Consider the following 13,972-nt stretch of genomic DNA (forward strand, 5'->3'; position numbering starts at 1 on the left):
ATTTATAAAGCTGATATTTTTCAAATATGTGTTCCCTTTAGAACCCTTCCAATACCTAAGATAACAAAGTCATGGAGGAACCCATCACCTCCCACCCTATATGTCGTTGAAACTTTGTTCCCACAGAAACAGCTTTCCCATCTAGTTCTTCTGACCCTTACAAAGCCAATTCCTAAACCCTAAAAATATCCTCTGCCAGAGAAGGTGAAAGAAGCACACCTCCTATTTTAACTCCACAAACTCCAGGAACAGAAGAGATACCGGTAATCTTAAGAAATAATCTTCCTACAGCACTGAAAAATCTGAACCCCATACTCAAGGCCATGGGGTCTCCAAATTCCACACAGAGCCTCACGTGGGGAGAGCCCAAAAAGACCAAATCTCATGCACTGTTGGAAGCTCTGCCTTTTCTGCACAACCACAAGGCACTGGCATTTCTGCAGATAACAGAAAAATAGAACCTCAGACTTGGAACTCCCGAGGAAAAGGGGCAGCAAAAGTGATGGCATGATGTGATGTTTTCAAATGCACAAATCTTCATTTGTTTAACTTAAATATTTTGAGATATGTCCTACAGCATTTATTCTTGATTAAACCTCTTCTGGATAGTTAATCATTAACGGTTTCTTCACAGTTGCTGTGCAAACAATTCGTTCATACCTATGACATATCAAATCTCACAGACATGTTCTTTAATTGGATTAATTTATTTCTAATCTCCTTAAGCCCTTACTACTGTAATGCTTGACTAAATATACATTAAACTCTATTATTTAAATGACTAAAATAAATTCGAGCTGTATTTTATGAACAAAAATTCACAACTCAACAAATGTTCTGCCACTATTGTTATTATTGTTATTACCATTATGTGCTTCAGTATTCAGATATTATTTTTAAATGCCTGGTAGATAAATTGTGTTTAAACAAAATACGTTCTGAACTGTTGCTAGAGATTTTGGATTGCCCGCTAAAATATCAAAATTTTCATTGTCTCTATATTTGGAGTCAGAGAGTTTGTATAATACTCTACAGGATATATAGTTATCAACAGAGTCCATTACCAAAGGCAGAATAGGCAGCTGCCTGCTTTTATGATTTGGAGGGCTTGAGAAGTTTCCAGGGCCCCCACAAAGATGTCTCAGTAATGGTCTACTGATATTTAAAACCTAGCATTAGATATTTATTTCTTTGCCTTTAGACAGATGGCCCAGAAAGGGATAAGAGAGTAACCTCATCTGTTATCTTTCATTGATTCCGTTTAGCAGCTCCTTTCCCTAGAGCTACGTTCTCGAACTTCAGCCAGCGTCGGGAGCACCTGAAGAGTTTATTAAAACACAGCTTGGGGCTCCACCCCTTAGAGTTTCCCATTTGTAGGTCTAGGGTGGAGCCCGACAATTCACATTTTTAACAAGTTCCTGGATAGTACTGATGCTGCTGGTCAGGGAATCAGATTCTGAGAACTAGAGCAGTTGTCATCTGGGATGAAAAAAACTAAAGGAATCAGGTGAAAAGGGACCAAAGAGAAGATGGAGAACCACTGAAAAGGGAGGGAACAACTCAAGCTTCACACTTTCCCGGTGGCCTAACCTCACTGCCTATCTTACACCAAACTACTCCCGGACTGCTTGCTTCCTCTCGGCCTCCTTTTGGGGACCTTATGTTCCCAAAGACCCCATAACACTGGAGAGCCCCAGGGCTCGGTATTGAGGCTGCTTCTCTTCTCTATCTATACCCACACTAGTGATCTCATCCACTCTGCTGGTTTTAATGCCATCCTCTGATGACCCCAATCTCCAGCCCAGACCTTCCCACTCCACAGACACCCAACCCCAACTGCCTCCCTGATATTCCCACTCTGATGAATGTCAGCATCACCAACTAACCATGCCCACACATAACCTTTGACTGCTGCCTCTGCCTACAAATCCACTCCTTCCTGCTATTCACCCAAGTTGCTCAGGCTAAAAATCTATGTGCTGCTCTTGACTCCTCCCATTTTTTCACAACCTACATCAATTTATCTGCAAACCCCATTGGTCTACCTTCAAAATATGTCTTGAATCTGATGCTTTACCACTACTTCCCTCTTTCAAACCATCATCTTCCCTCACATAGGCAATTAAAATCATTTCCCAACTGGTCTCCTTGCCTCTACCCTCCATCCTCCCCAAAGCCTATTCTCGGCACCCACCAGAATGATCTTTTCATAGCTTAAATTAGCGCATGCCATGCCTTTGCTCAGAACTCTCCAATGGCTTCCCAAGGACTTCTAGACCCCTGATCTGATGCTGCCTCTTCTAGCATCATCTCTTTCTGCTCTTCCCCTCCTTTTCTCTGCTCCAGCCACAGTGACCTTCTCCATTCATCAATTTGCCAGGCTGGTTTACACCTCAGGGCCTTTGCACTTGCTTCCTTTGCTAGGAATGCTGTCCTTGGGGGTCTCAGTATGGCTGCCTCCCTCCATTCGGGAGTCTTCAGAGAGGCCTTCCCTGAACACTCCCATCTCTTCGTCCTGCGTAATTTTTTCCTTTTCATTTCTTAACATTATATGACATATTTATTAGTTTATAAGCACTGTTTCTTCCTATTAAAATTTACATTCCATGAGGGTAGGGACCTTGTCTGTCTTAGTCACACCGTGGTGCTACCACAGAGCCTGGCACTGGGGAAATACTTGCTGACTGAATGCAAGAACCATCCCCAGATTGCCATAGAGTGGACTACACTCTACCACATTGCTTACCATCCACTTAATTATAGCAACAGAAATTAAGCTGATGCTAATGATAGAAATTTGTTTCTAATGAAGGTCCTATTGAGTCAACTGAGAAGAGACACAAATAGAAGGGAGATTATAATGTAAAATGCCATGGAGCATCTCTAAATATTTTCCCCTGGTTTTCAATTAGCCCTCACAATAAAATGCTCCCCTGCACTTTGCTATTTCTCTAACTGCTCTAATTACAGGAATGAAATTGATACCCACTCTGCCCTCCTCTTTGTGGGCTCCATCCTTCCAGCATTCCTGAGCTGTAACCCTGCAGGGGTCCATTACCCAAACCCAGCACAACAAATACTTCCCTTTGCCAGGGCTATAGTAAGATTTCCACAGCTAATAGAAATGCTGTGACTTCCAACACTATTAGACTCTTAACAGCTTATAAAAATTAAAATGAAAAGCCTCGTGTTGCATTTGGTTAGTTCTGAAAAAAAAAAAAGCTGCTTTTTCCTGTTGTATATTTGGACACCAATATCAATTAGTGGGAGTGTTGAAAGAAGCAAATCTCATGGGTTCGTCCCTTTAGCCACCAGAACACATTATAGTCATCACAAGCACAGAGAGTGAAATGAATGACTGAAGAGCAGCAGCAAGCCACAAACTCCTAAAAATGCTCAGAACCAAGGATTCTATTTCTGCAATGGTTTTCAGTAGGAAGAGGTGAGAGGGAGCTCATCCTCAGATTGCATTACCGGAGAATGTTGCTATTCTCAGAGAGATGTAAAAAGTGGCAAGGGACTTGGGTTTAAAAGTACAAACACAGAGAGAATCCCACCTTAATGGGTACCATTATGACATCCAGTTCAATATAATGAGGCTATTTCTACGGTCGGGCCAGCAGCCCACATTAGCACGGCTTTACTGATGTGGATACAACAAATTCTGTTTGAACAAGAAATCCCCAGGAAAAGAAAAAGATCCTTTCACAGGCTCTATCTATTTAGCAATCAATCGAAGGAAAAATATCCTTCTAGTAAAGACAGCAGCTCCCATTTGAATCCTGGTAAAATGTTAGATGTTCTAAACAAAATAATGTTGTATGGGTGAGCTTATAGATTGCTGTTTTGTGAAAATGTCATAACCGTTGATGCTTAAACTGGCAAAGAGGAGACGGAGCTGGGCTGAGGGGGTGACCACACTGCGTGGCAGCGGCCTAGGTTCTGAGTACATCCGAACAGGGAAGCAATTGAGTCACTGTGTGGAGAGCTCATACTGAACAAGAAAGCAAACTATTCAGAGACCTTTGCAAAATCTCTGCAAAGGTCCTACTACTTCCTAAATATTAAGAGGAGCCATGTGAAACTGCCAATATTGGACTGTTTTAATGTACAATTAATTTCATAGTGTTCACCCTAGTACAACGTTACTGACTTTAAGAGAACATGCCAAAGAGGAAATCAGATGGGCACTAGACTCCTGGACTTGAATTGGTATGCCCACTCATTAGCTGTGTTATATTGACTAAGTCACTTGGCCTCTCTGAGCCTCTGGCACAAAGCAGTAGCCCCTCAAATGCGAATCCTTCGTACTCCCCAACCATTCTAAGTATGGCAATAAACTGAGCTCCTTCCTACCCCGCCTTCGGCATGGAGCTGACCGTCATGTTCCAGTCTCTCCAGGGCAAGGCAGCCATGCCTGGGAATTACCCCTTACAAAAGAAAGGAGAAACACTACAAAAAACCTAAAATCATTAGCAGTAATTTAAAAAATGTAATAAATCTACAAAGACTGTTTTGAATCTAAAGCGATTCTTCAATTTAAAAATTCACTGAGATCATAATTCTATCAGAAGTCAACCCCAAAAGTGTTCAAAAATCCCACTTAAGGCAGAGAAAAATCAGCTCAACATCATTCGCACACAACTGCTCTCTCTCTGGCTGGCGTACTGAGATACACAGGGCCCATCTGGGCAGCATCCTCCTGAGAGTTGAAGTTGGACGACTCAGCCTGCAGCCAGTTGCTTCGCTGCCAGTCATGATCTCCCTCACCACACACACACACACACACACACACACACACACACCCCTCTCCAGAGGCCCAGCTCCGCCCACTGCCTCCACCCCCTCCCCAGCGTCTCACTAGAAGCATCTGACCACACCTGCAAGCTTATTCTCCAGGGGTGACGGGAACAGTGCCAAGGCCCTTCCACGCTCTTCTTTCTAACTGAGATGGAAGCGCTTGCCTGCAGGAAGGAATCTCAGTCACCAGAAAGCCCTTGGGGAAATCAAGCTGGGATACAGCGTGGACTTGTGCTTGCTTCTTTTTCTTGCAGATACTGTCTTATTCGTTTTGACATCCCCAGAACTTGGCATGGTGCCTGATACAGGATAGGTGCTCAATAAATCACTTATGAACCTCTAAAACCTACTAGTCCTAACCTACTGAAGGAGGATCTAACAAGCCTTTCCAGATGTATCAGAATGATTGGTGGTTTCTCCTTCCGGGGCAGCTCTCTGCCTTCCTAAGACTCATGCTTTCCCTCCTTCAGCCCAGAGACTCACAGACACTGATTTCGTGTTTATTGGTAGGGCAAAAATTATTTTATTCAATTTCACTTAAATAACCACCCTAATAATTCACATTTACTAGGTGTTTCTTTGTGTCAGGCACAGTACCAAGAACCTCACAAATTATCTCATTTAATGTTCACAACAACTCCGTAAAGTAGATATTATCATTACCTGCACGTTGCAGATTAAAAAACTAGAGAGACATTGAAGTTAGCGATTTGCCCGCAGTCCCAGAGCCAGTGAGTGGCCGCAGTGGGATCTGACTAGGCAACGGACCTCGAGCCAAGCTCTTAACTAACAGGCTGTGTTGCAAAATAAAATGTAGTGATATCTCATTTCAGAACACAGTTTTCAAATACCTTGTAATGTATCCCTATGTTTCCCAGGCTTTGAAACATCGCACCGAGATGCCTAGGCTGCATCTTATTGGAATAGCAGTAGGATTGTGATGGCAAATGCAGCACTGGGGAGGCCTTCCAGTCCTGTGAATCTGGAACATGCTGTGCAGCTACTTTGTAGCCCCTCTCCTCCCGTCTGCTAGTGTTCATGGTCCTAATGTATACCTCACATTTGCTTTCTACAAATAATTTTTAAAATACAACCATTATACATGTGGTATCACTGAGTATTCATTTCAATAAGTTTTTACATTGAATTCAGAATACTGACATCCCTTAAAATTTTTTAAACTGTGTTCTATGCCTAGATGCTAAGAAAACATATTCATTACCAAACTCGGGTGAACATGGAGAAGATACAGCAGTACTAATTTGGAAAAGGTAAGAGCCTTACAGAAAATAGTATCCAGTCCTGATGGAACACGCTCAATTCAACAGAAAGTTCAGGGTAAAGAAGAAAGGGAAGGAAAGAAAACCCAACTTAGACGAGAGCAGCGAGACAAGAATTATTGAATCTACTTTGAAGAGTGATACAAACCATGTTACAAGGAGCACTTATAGAAAAGGAACAATGTGACAAATGCATGTAAGTTGCTGGCCCATCTCAAAAGACCCTACCTCAGGGTGCTGGCCCCGCGTCCAAGTGGTTAAGTTCGCGTGCTCCACTTTGGCGGCCCAGGGTTTCGCCGGTTCAGATCCTGAGAGTGGACATGGCACTGCTCATCAGGCCATGTTGAGGTGGCATCCCACATGTCAAAACTAGAAGGACCCACAACTAAAATATACAACTTTGTACTGGGGGGATTTGGGGAGAAAAAACAATTAAAAAAAAAAAAAGAAGATTGGCAAGAGTCGTTAGCTCAGGTGCCAATCTTTAAAAAAAAAAAAAAAAGACCCTACCTCAGCCTCCAACCCTTAAAGTTCTACTCCTTCCCCAATAGCACCACCCTCACTTCAAGCTCCTTTGAATTCTGCACCTTCAGCAGATAGCACACACACCATATCATTTCAAACAGTGCTAATTTGAGTTCTTAAATATGTAAATAGAACTTTTCTGTTCTGCCAGCTAAATTATAAACTACTCGAGAGATGCCAAGACTTCTGCTTCGTGTATTCATGCCATAAATCATTGTAATCTGCCATACTCTGCGAAACACTAGCGATACCCAGTCCGTGTGTAGTGAAGGGAATATACAAGAGGCCCCACTGAACACTGTCAAAAATGCCAGTGTTGCATGTTTTATTCACCTTAAATCATAATTATTGACACTGGTAAAGTTGACAAAACACTGGTTCCAATTAAACTAACCTTAGACATTTGATAAAAGCTTAGTTTCTTAGAACCTTCTTTTTCCCTGGGACAGTAACCTATGTAAAGCTCCTTCTGCCTTGCCTGACACAAAGAAGGCACTGGGCAAATACTGGCTTACCTCCCTCCAAGCAGACACCTCGGCTCTCTGTACAGTAGACAATGACAGCAGTGGAAAGCAGGGGAGCCGAACCCAACGGAAGAAATCACCACACACAAAGAGTGCAATGCTTGGAGGTAGATGTGTTGAGGGACTGGTGAAGGAGGAGAAAGTAAACACCTAAATTTGTGGATTTGAGGATTTAGAAATTCAAGGCAAAGAGGGAACTATTCATCCCCTTTCAAAGTGCTTCAGTTGACATCATATAATTGGCAAGAACTAGTAACAACCGTTAAGGTATTTTGGGAATCTTCTTTCTGCCAGATACTGGGCTATATATAGGTTATCTCATTTAATCCTCCTTGAGCCTTAAAAGATGGGTCCAAAGAACCCATTTCACAGACGGGAAAACAGAGTCAAAGGGATAGAGTGACCTGCTCAAAGTCTTACAGAGCCAAGACCTGAATCCAGATCCGTCTGACACCAAAGCCCATATCTTTCCCTTGCAGTTTGCTTCAAACGATGCTGTGGGCTTTTATAAAAACAAATCATGATCTGCTGTAATATAACTTCCTGGAGTAAAAGTCACAGATGGTAAACAGATGGCCCAGACTTAGCCGGACCCCAAACGTTCTTAACGTCCTACAAAAGTCAGCTCCCCTCTCAGTCCCCTTAGCTCTGCCATCACCACGAGTCACCTCTCTCCCCTGCCAGTTCCCTGGACTTTGGAATGCCTGAGGCAAGGGAAGGGAAGTAGGGGTAAGTTACTCCCAGACAAGGCAGAATGTCAAATTCCTCCATTGATAGGCACTCAGGTGTTTCCAGGTTTCATCTAAACACTAACCAATCCTTTTAAAGCATGACAGCTCAAGCACAGACAGCAGCACTTCAACCCAAATGAATTTTCTTTCACCACCCGCTCATCTAGAAAGATGTCACAGGCCAATGAGAACAGAGAACAGAGAGGGAAGCATTGGATAAGGGGGGAAAAGTAGCAGCCTTTTACTAAATTATCAAGATATGTATAATCTCCCCCCCCCACACACACACACACACATCCTGTACTAAACATAACAGTGTTCGCCACATGAATAGACTAAGTCAGAAGACAAAATGTGCTTTTCTGGAGTTCAAGCAAAGGCTCATTTGAACTTGTCCTTCTGTTCACAATAACATGTATGAATCCCTGTCTTAAAATAAGGTAAGGATTCATGTTTTCCATGATGTGACTCAAAGATCAGAACACTGTCGCCCCAACAGCGGGGCTGAGAGAAAGCCAGAGAAGAGCAGTCAGGTTGGTCATTTAGCACACACCAAGTGGCCTCCACCCTAAAACTAAAGGGGAGGTCCTGTGAGTCAGTGCGCCTCAGGTCAGGGCAACAATCAGGGAAGAAGTGGAGGGCAGAGAGACCTGGGGAGGAGGAAGCGGCCCACTGCTAAAGGGCCAGAGGATGACACACCTACCCAGAGCATGCTGGGAAGCTCTCCATCCCCAGCCCCTGAACAGAGTCTGCAGGGGCAACCTTCCTGTCATTCTCCCTCAAAAACAGAAAAGGGCTAATGCCCCTCACCCTGACACACACACACACACACACACACACAAACGCACACACACACGCCATCTAGGAAATAGCTCGCTGCCACAGGAGGTAATTTGTGTCTCATCTGATAAAAAGGACGACATGGCTTGCCAATCCACCCGCATTTGGCTTAACAGTTTTGCTTAACAAGAACATAAAATGTTAAATCTGGTTGCAGAAAAGAAATAATTAGTAATAGCAATAACATATCTGTATAATCTAGAGGCAAGTAATTCAGTAAAAAAAACTAAAATGTTTGCAGGCCACAATTTTTCTTATAAAATGAAAATGTCCTTAGTGAGATTTGTGAGGAAAAAGATGATACACTCTTCATTGGATGTCACTGAGAAGACAGTACTGCCAAATTTAAACCACTGAATTGTTAAAATCTGTACACACTCATGAAGCAGCCACACAGGCAGCTTTTCAATCTTTCATCATGAGATCAGACGAAAGCTGACCCTGAAGTTGCGTGGGCTGAATACTTCAGACCTTGCTCATTTCAATCCATCCCTCTCTCTGGGATATTTTCTTCCCACAACCACCCCTGACTCCCACTGCCATACAGAGGACCTCAGGATACAACAGGAGTCGACACCCCAGGCTTCAATCCTGGCTTCACCACTTACTTGTGTGTGTCTGACCTCAGTTTCCTCACCTAGAAGATGAGGAGTGTAATCTCTGCCCAAACCACGGTGAGGAGCTGTCAAAGGAGCAGATAGGGAATGAACGGGACAGCACTTAGAAGGAAACGTGTTCAGCATTCAAAAAGGAAAAAAATACAAAGTGTGAGCACAAGTGATGTATTCAAAACTAAACACAGATCATTTTGATTAAAAGATGATAAGTGACAAGTGTATGAAGAATAAGATGATTTAAGTAAGTGCTGAAGATGATTTAAGTAAGTGCTGATACTACGTGCTTTAAAACTAAGTCTCCTGGCTCTTTCTTTCAATGAAGTGTTTGGTGGTTATAAAATTACTATTAATAATATTGGTTGTTATAAATTACTATTAATACAAATGTGTCTTCAATTTGTTTCTATAATCATTCAGTTACATTTAAGATCATTTGAAAAGGACAGCTGGGGGTTTGATGTTCAATATTACCATAATAAAGAAAAAACTTAATTAAGGATCAAATCTAATTTATGGGTATACATTAGTGCATGATTATTATTTTTAACAAACAAAAAAATTAAATCTATGCAACAAGTGCTCCACAGATCCGAGGCATGAGAGTAAATTATTTTATATTTTGCTGTAGCTTGCAAAGTCAAAAGGTGCTTCATTTGACATTATTTATAATATAAAAGACTGGCTTTGCTAACCAAGAAATTAAAATCTATTCCTATAACTATACATATTATTGTCACGTTTTTTAAAAGTATTTTCTAAAATATCTTAGTAATAATATCGCTGGGCCTTAAGATTAAAAATTTTTTCAAATTTAAATTCCCAAATTAACTCAAAACTATTAATATGCTTGAAAGAGCAAACTAATATGAGCATATTTTAATGTTTTCTGCTTTATAGTAAGAATATATAAGATTTTATATTCACAGAATATGTTAAGACTTTAAAATCCTTTTTAATTGTGAAAACTATAAGGATTTTATGCAAAGAAGAACAAACATTATGTGACCTGCAATAATTACAATGTAGAGACTCCTGTTTTTCTTTTATATGAAGGAAGTATTGGCATTTGCTAATATGGCAATTACTGGTATTTGCCCTAACTTTTCTACAAATTCAAAAAGATTCTTTAGTAGATAACAAGTGTACTATAGACCACTAACGTAAATTGTCTCTATGTGTTCTGCTTTTTGTAACACTGAAATAGGAATTTTAACACAGAAAATTACTTCCTTCTATGGGTTCAGTGAATCACTCTAAAGCATGTGAAATTTTCCATTAAAACAGTGTTCCATCCTAAACTTAGGATGGAACTTAGGAAAGAGGCAGAGAAGCCGTCTTTACCAAGAAAAATTGTTGAAGATATTGAATCTGTCTGATTCCAACTTTGCCAAATCACTCTCGACATCTTTTCTCTTACCGTCCAGGCAAAGTATCAGAATTGCATTAGCTTACAATTCTCATTAAAAGTTTAGTTTAAAACACACTAACCTTTACAACTATATCCTACAGAAGTCCTCTCACAAAATATCATCCATCAATCAGCCTAATTGAGGTCACACATCAGTGAGGGCTTGATGAATTTCAATGGCAGATTGTTTTCGTGGCATGAGTAAACTAGATCACACATATATTTTTGCAACCTTCTACACACAGTATTTTTGAATACTTTAAGTGCAGCATCATAAATGGTACAGTGACTATGTAGGAAAATGTTATTCAAGGATGAATCTCATGATGTCCGTAGCTTATTTTAAAACGACCCAGTAGAGAAAAGAATGCATATATACATATAGGTAGAGACATCAAGCAAATATGGCTTCTATTATAGATGATGTGTGTATGGATATTTGTTGGACTATTCTTTCAACTTTTTTGTGTGTTTGAAAATATCTTAAAATGGAAGTTTTACACCTCATTGGTTTATCCTTAAAAGCAGATTTAAAAGTTTTTCTTTTTAAAACATAGAAGTTTAAAAACATAAAGAGAATCAACGCTCTTCATTCTCCTAGAAATTATTTTTTGTAGTTTATTGGGTATTCCACATTTTTAATTTTCTTCACATTAAGTGCTGTTTTCCACCTGAACTGGCTGTGAATAATTAATACTACTCATTAAACAAACTCAAGGAAATATGAAGTCAAAAAATCACTTAGGTTTTACACAGTAGGCTTTCCTTTTACTCTTCACATTTTTCTGGACTTTTCCCAACATTCACTGTTACTAGATACTAGCTCCGTTCACCTGTCCTCTTGAAAATAAGCAGGGACCAAGGCCTGTCATGCTTAAAGTTTATTTCAAAGCCTGTGGGAACTCGAATTTTGTAAGAAAGTTTTTTTAGTATAGAACATAAAGCTAACAAGGTATGTGTGTCTTAGAGAAAATCATGAACTGGTTAGTTTTTGGTCTGGATTTTTTTTCTTTTTTTTTTTTTGGAGTTTTAATGAAAAGCTATAGAAGCTTCAGGGAACCTTAAAGACCCAGAAAAACACTAAGAGAAATTTAAAAATTTAATCATAGTGTCTTCTCACTCTCCTCTCCAGATCTTCAGAACACCAATATTTTGTCTGGTGATGACACAAAAGTCAGTAAAAGCACCAGTTCATATACCACTGCCCCTCAAATTCCTATATTCACTGTTGCAGCTGCTGCTTAAAACAGGGTTACTGAATATTTCTATTCATCATTGCTTTTGTTAGATAATAATGGCTGATTTTTCCAGGCATATGTTAACATCCACAATAAATTTATCATCAGCAAATTAGAAAAATAAGCTTCTTATGAGTGTAACTTCCTCCAAAATGTCACACCTTCCTTTAACTGATGCTTATTTTAAATTCTCTCTACTTTCATGACATGAAAATCCCTTCAAAGTGTATGCTATTAAAATATCTAAATTTGGAAAACATCTGGCCTGTCAAATTATTTGGGGGGCTTGTGATTTTAAGTATATTGTTTGAGGTGGTGTATTTGGAAAGACTCACTTATCATTCTCAGCTTCACAGAGAACTAGCCCTGAAAACAAATGTATGGGGTAGTTCACTGCTCCCATAGAGAATCAATAGCCATCTATTTAATTTGCTAAGACAATGTAAATTAGTAACTTCCAGCCAGATGTGCGATATACACATCAAACAAACTGCAACCTGTTCATTATGAAAATCCCGTCAACACACACAGAGCCACTTGATGACATTTCATCTAAGGCAGTTTTCACATTTGCAGCCATAAAAATTGCCCTGAGAATTTTTATACAAAGAATTGGAGCTGAGGCTCATAAAAGGGTCATCAATTTCAGTTTTTCATCTTGTGTGCTTCTGTGTGTTTATTTCTGTTTTCATTCAAAGGTATAAAACATTCAGAAAAATATGTGCCATGCTATTTTTTCCTTCTGCAAATCATTTATCCTCATTACATCTTTTTAATCTGATGTAAAGTTGGGATTCTCACCCCACTGCCCTGAAGGATTGTGTAAAGTGAAGAATGACAGAGTCAACAGAAGAAAGGAAGTACACTTATCCACTGGAAAACAAGACTGAATATTTCAAAATGACTCCAAACATAAATTAAGTTTACCCATTGGGAGGTCTAACTTGCATTCTGATCATTTATATGGGTCTGTGTGACTATATACCCTGCTGTTTGATAAAAAATGATTACTAAGCACAGGCACCCACCAGAGAGCAGAGTGTATGTATAATGCTGTGATGTCTCAGACATATAAAGCACCTTCTTAAAGAATGTCCGTTTCCTTTCCATGGTAAGCAGACATAATTTTTCACTCTTTAATACTTCTGCTTCACGGAGTGGCTTATTTTATGAATTATGCTTTGCCGTTTTCTCTTATGTTTATTTTGATAATATGAAAAATGGCATTCATAAAATAGATGGTTTTGTTTCATGATATCCAAAATATTGGTATGTTTTCTGCTCTGTATGAAAATCTACAGCCCTCTTGCTATTACAAAAACCTAACAGTATTTATTTTAACCATTTACTAAAATGAGAGAAATAAAAAGATTCTTCTTAATAACCAGCTATTATTCTTGAACACAGAATCCTCACCTAAACCAAATTCATTTTCCAAGTCTTTTGGGTTAAATTTTCTCATTAAACAGGGCACAAAATAAATAGTCTTATTGCCAAGCCTAACATTTCCAACTACTATACTTTTAATTCAACAGTTTAGAAGAACACGGCATGAATCTAGTCCTCATCACCTATAGTATAGTCTGATTCCAAACAGCACCCTTTAACCAACTCCGTAATGTCAAAATAGCATTTCTACTAAGTGCCCAGGTGTCAATGCTTCTAAAGTAAATAACTCCTGAGATCTCCTAAAAGCACAAGAATTTCAACATCTACAAAAAAAGAACTGCGCACACAAAAGGGTTCTTCATAAAGGCTTCAACCCTAAGCAATTCAACTTTCACAAACATTATACAGAACGTGCTTTCTTCACCAGCCACACACCAGGCCACGTGATCAGCCTGCAGGGCAACACCGACAACCAGAAATGATTATTGTTTCTAGAAAGAATAAGGCTCAAATGCAGCCACTGCAGCCACCCAGCGAGCAGCACCCGCAGGTGGCACCAGGAGGCCGGCTCCTCACCCGGTGATTCGGTCACACAACACTCGGGGCTTGGGCTCCAGCCA

The 13,972-nt window shown here is 40.0% G+C and overlaps 1 protein-coding gene across 3 annotated transcripts in view; it reads right to left on the reverse strand.

Annotated features, from left to right (window-relative positions):
• SIM1 (SIM bHLH transcription factor 1) overlaps positions 1 to 13,972 on the reverse strand; it is a 69,183-nt gene that overhangs the window by 36,997 nt on the left and 18,214 nt on the right. The window lies entirely within an intron of this gene.

The sequence above is a fragment of the Equus caballus genome, chromosome 10 (assembly GCF_041296265.1).
Source record: "Equus caballus isolate H_3958 breed thoroughbred chromosome 10, TB-T2T, whole genome shotgun sequence".
Lineage (NCBI taxonomy): Eukaryota > Metazoa > Chordata > Mammalia > Perissodactyla > Equidae > Equus > Equus caballus.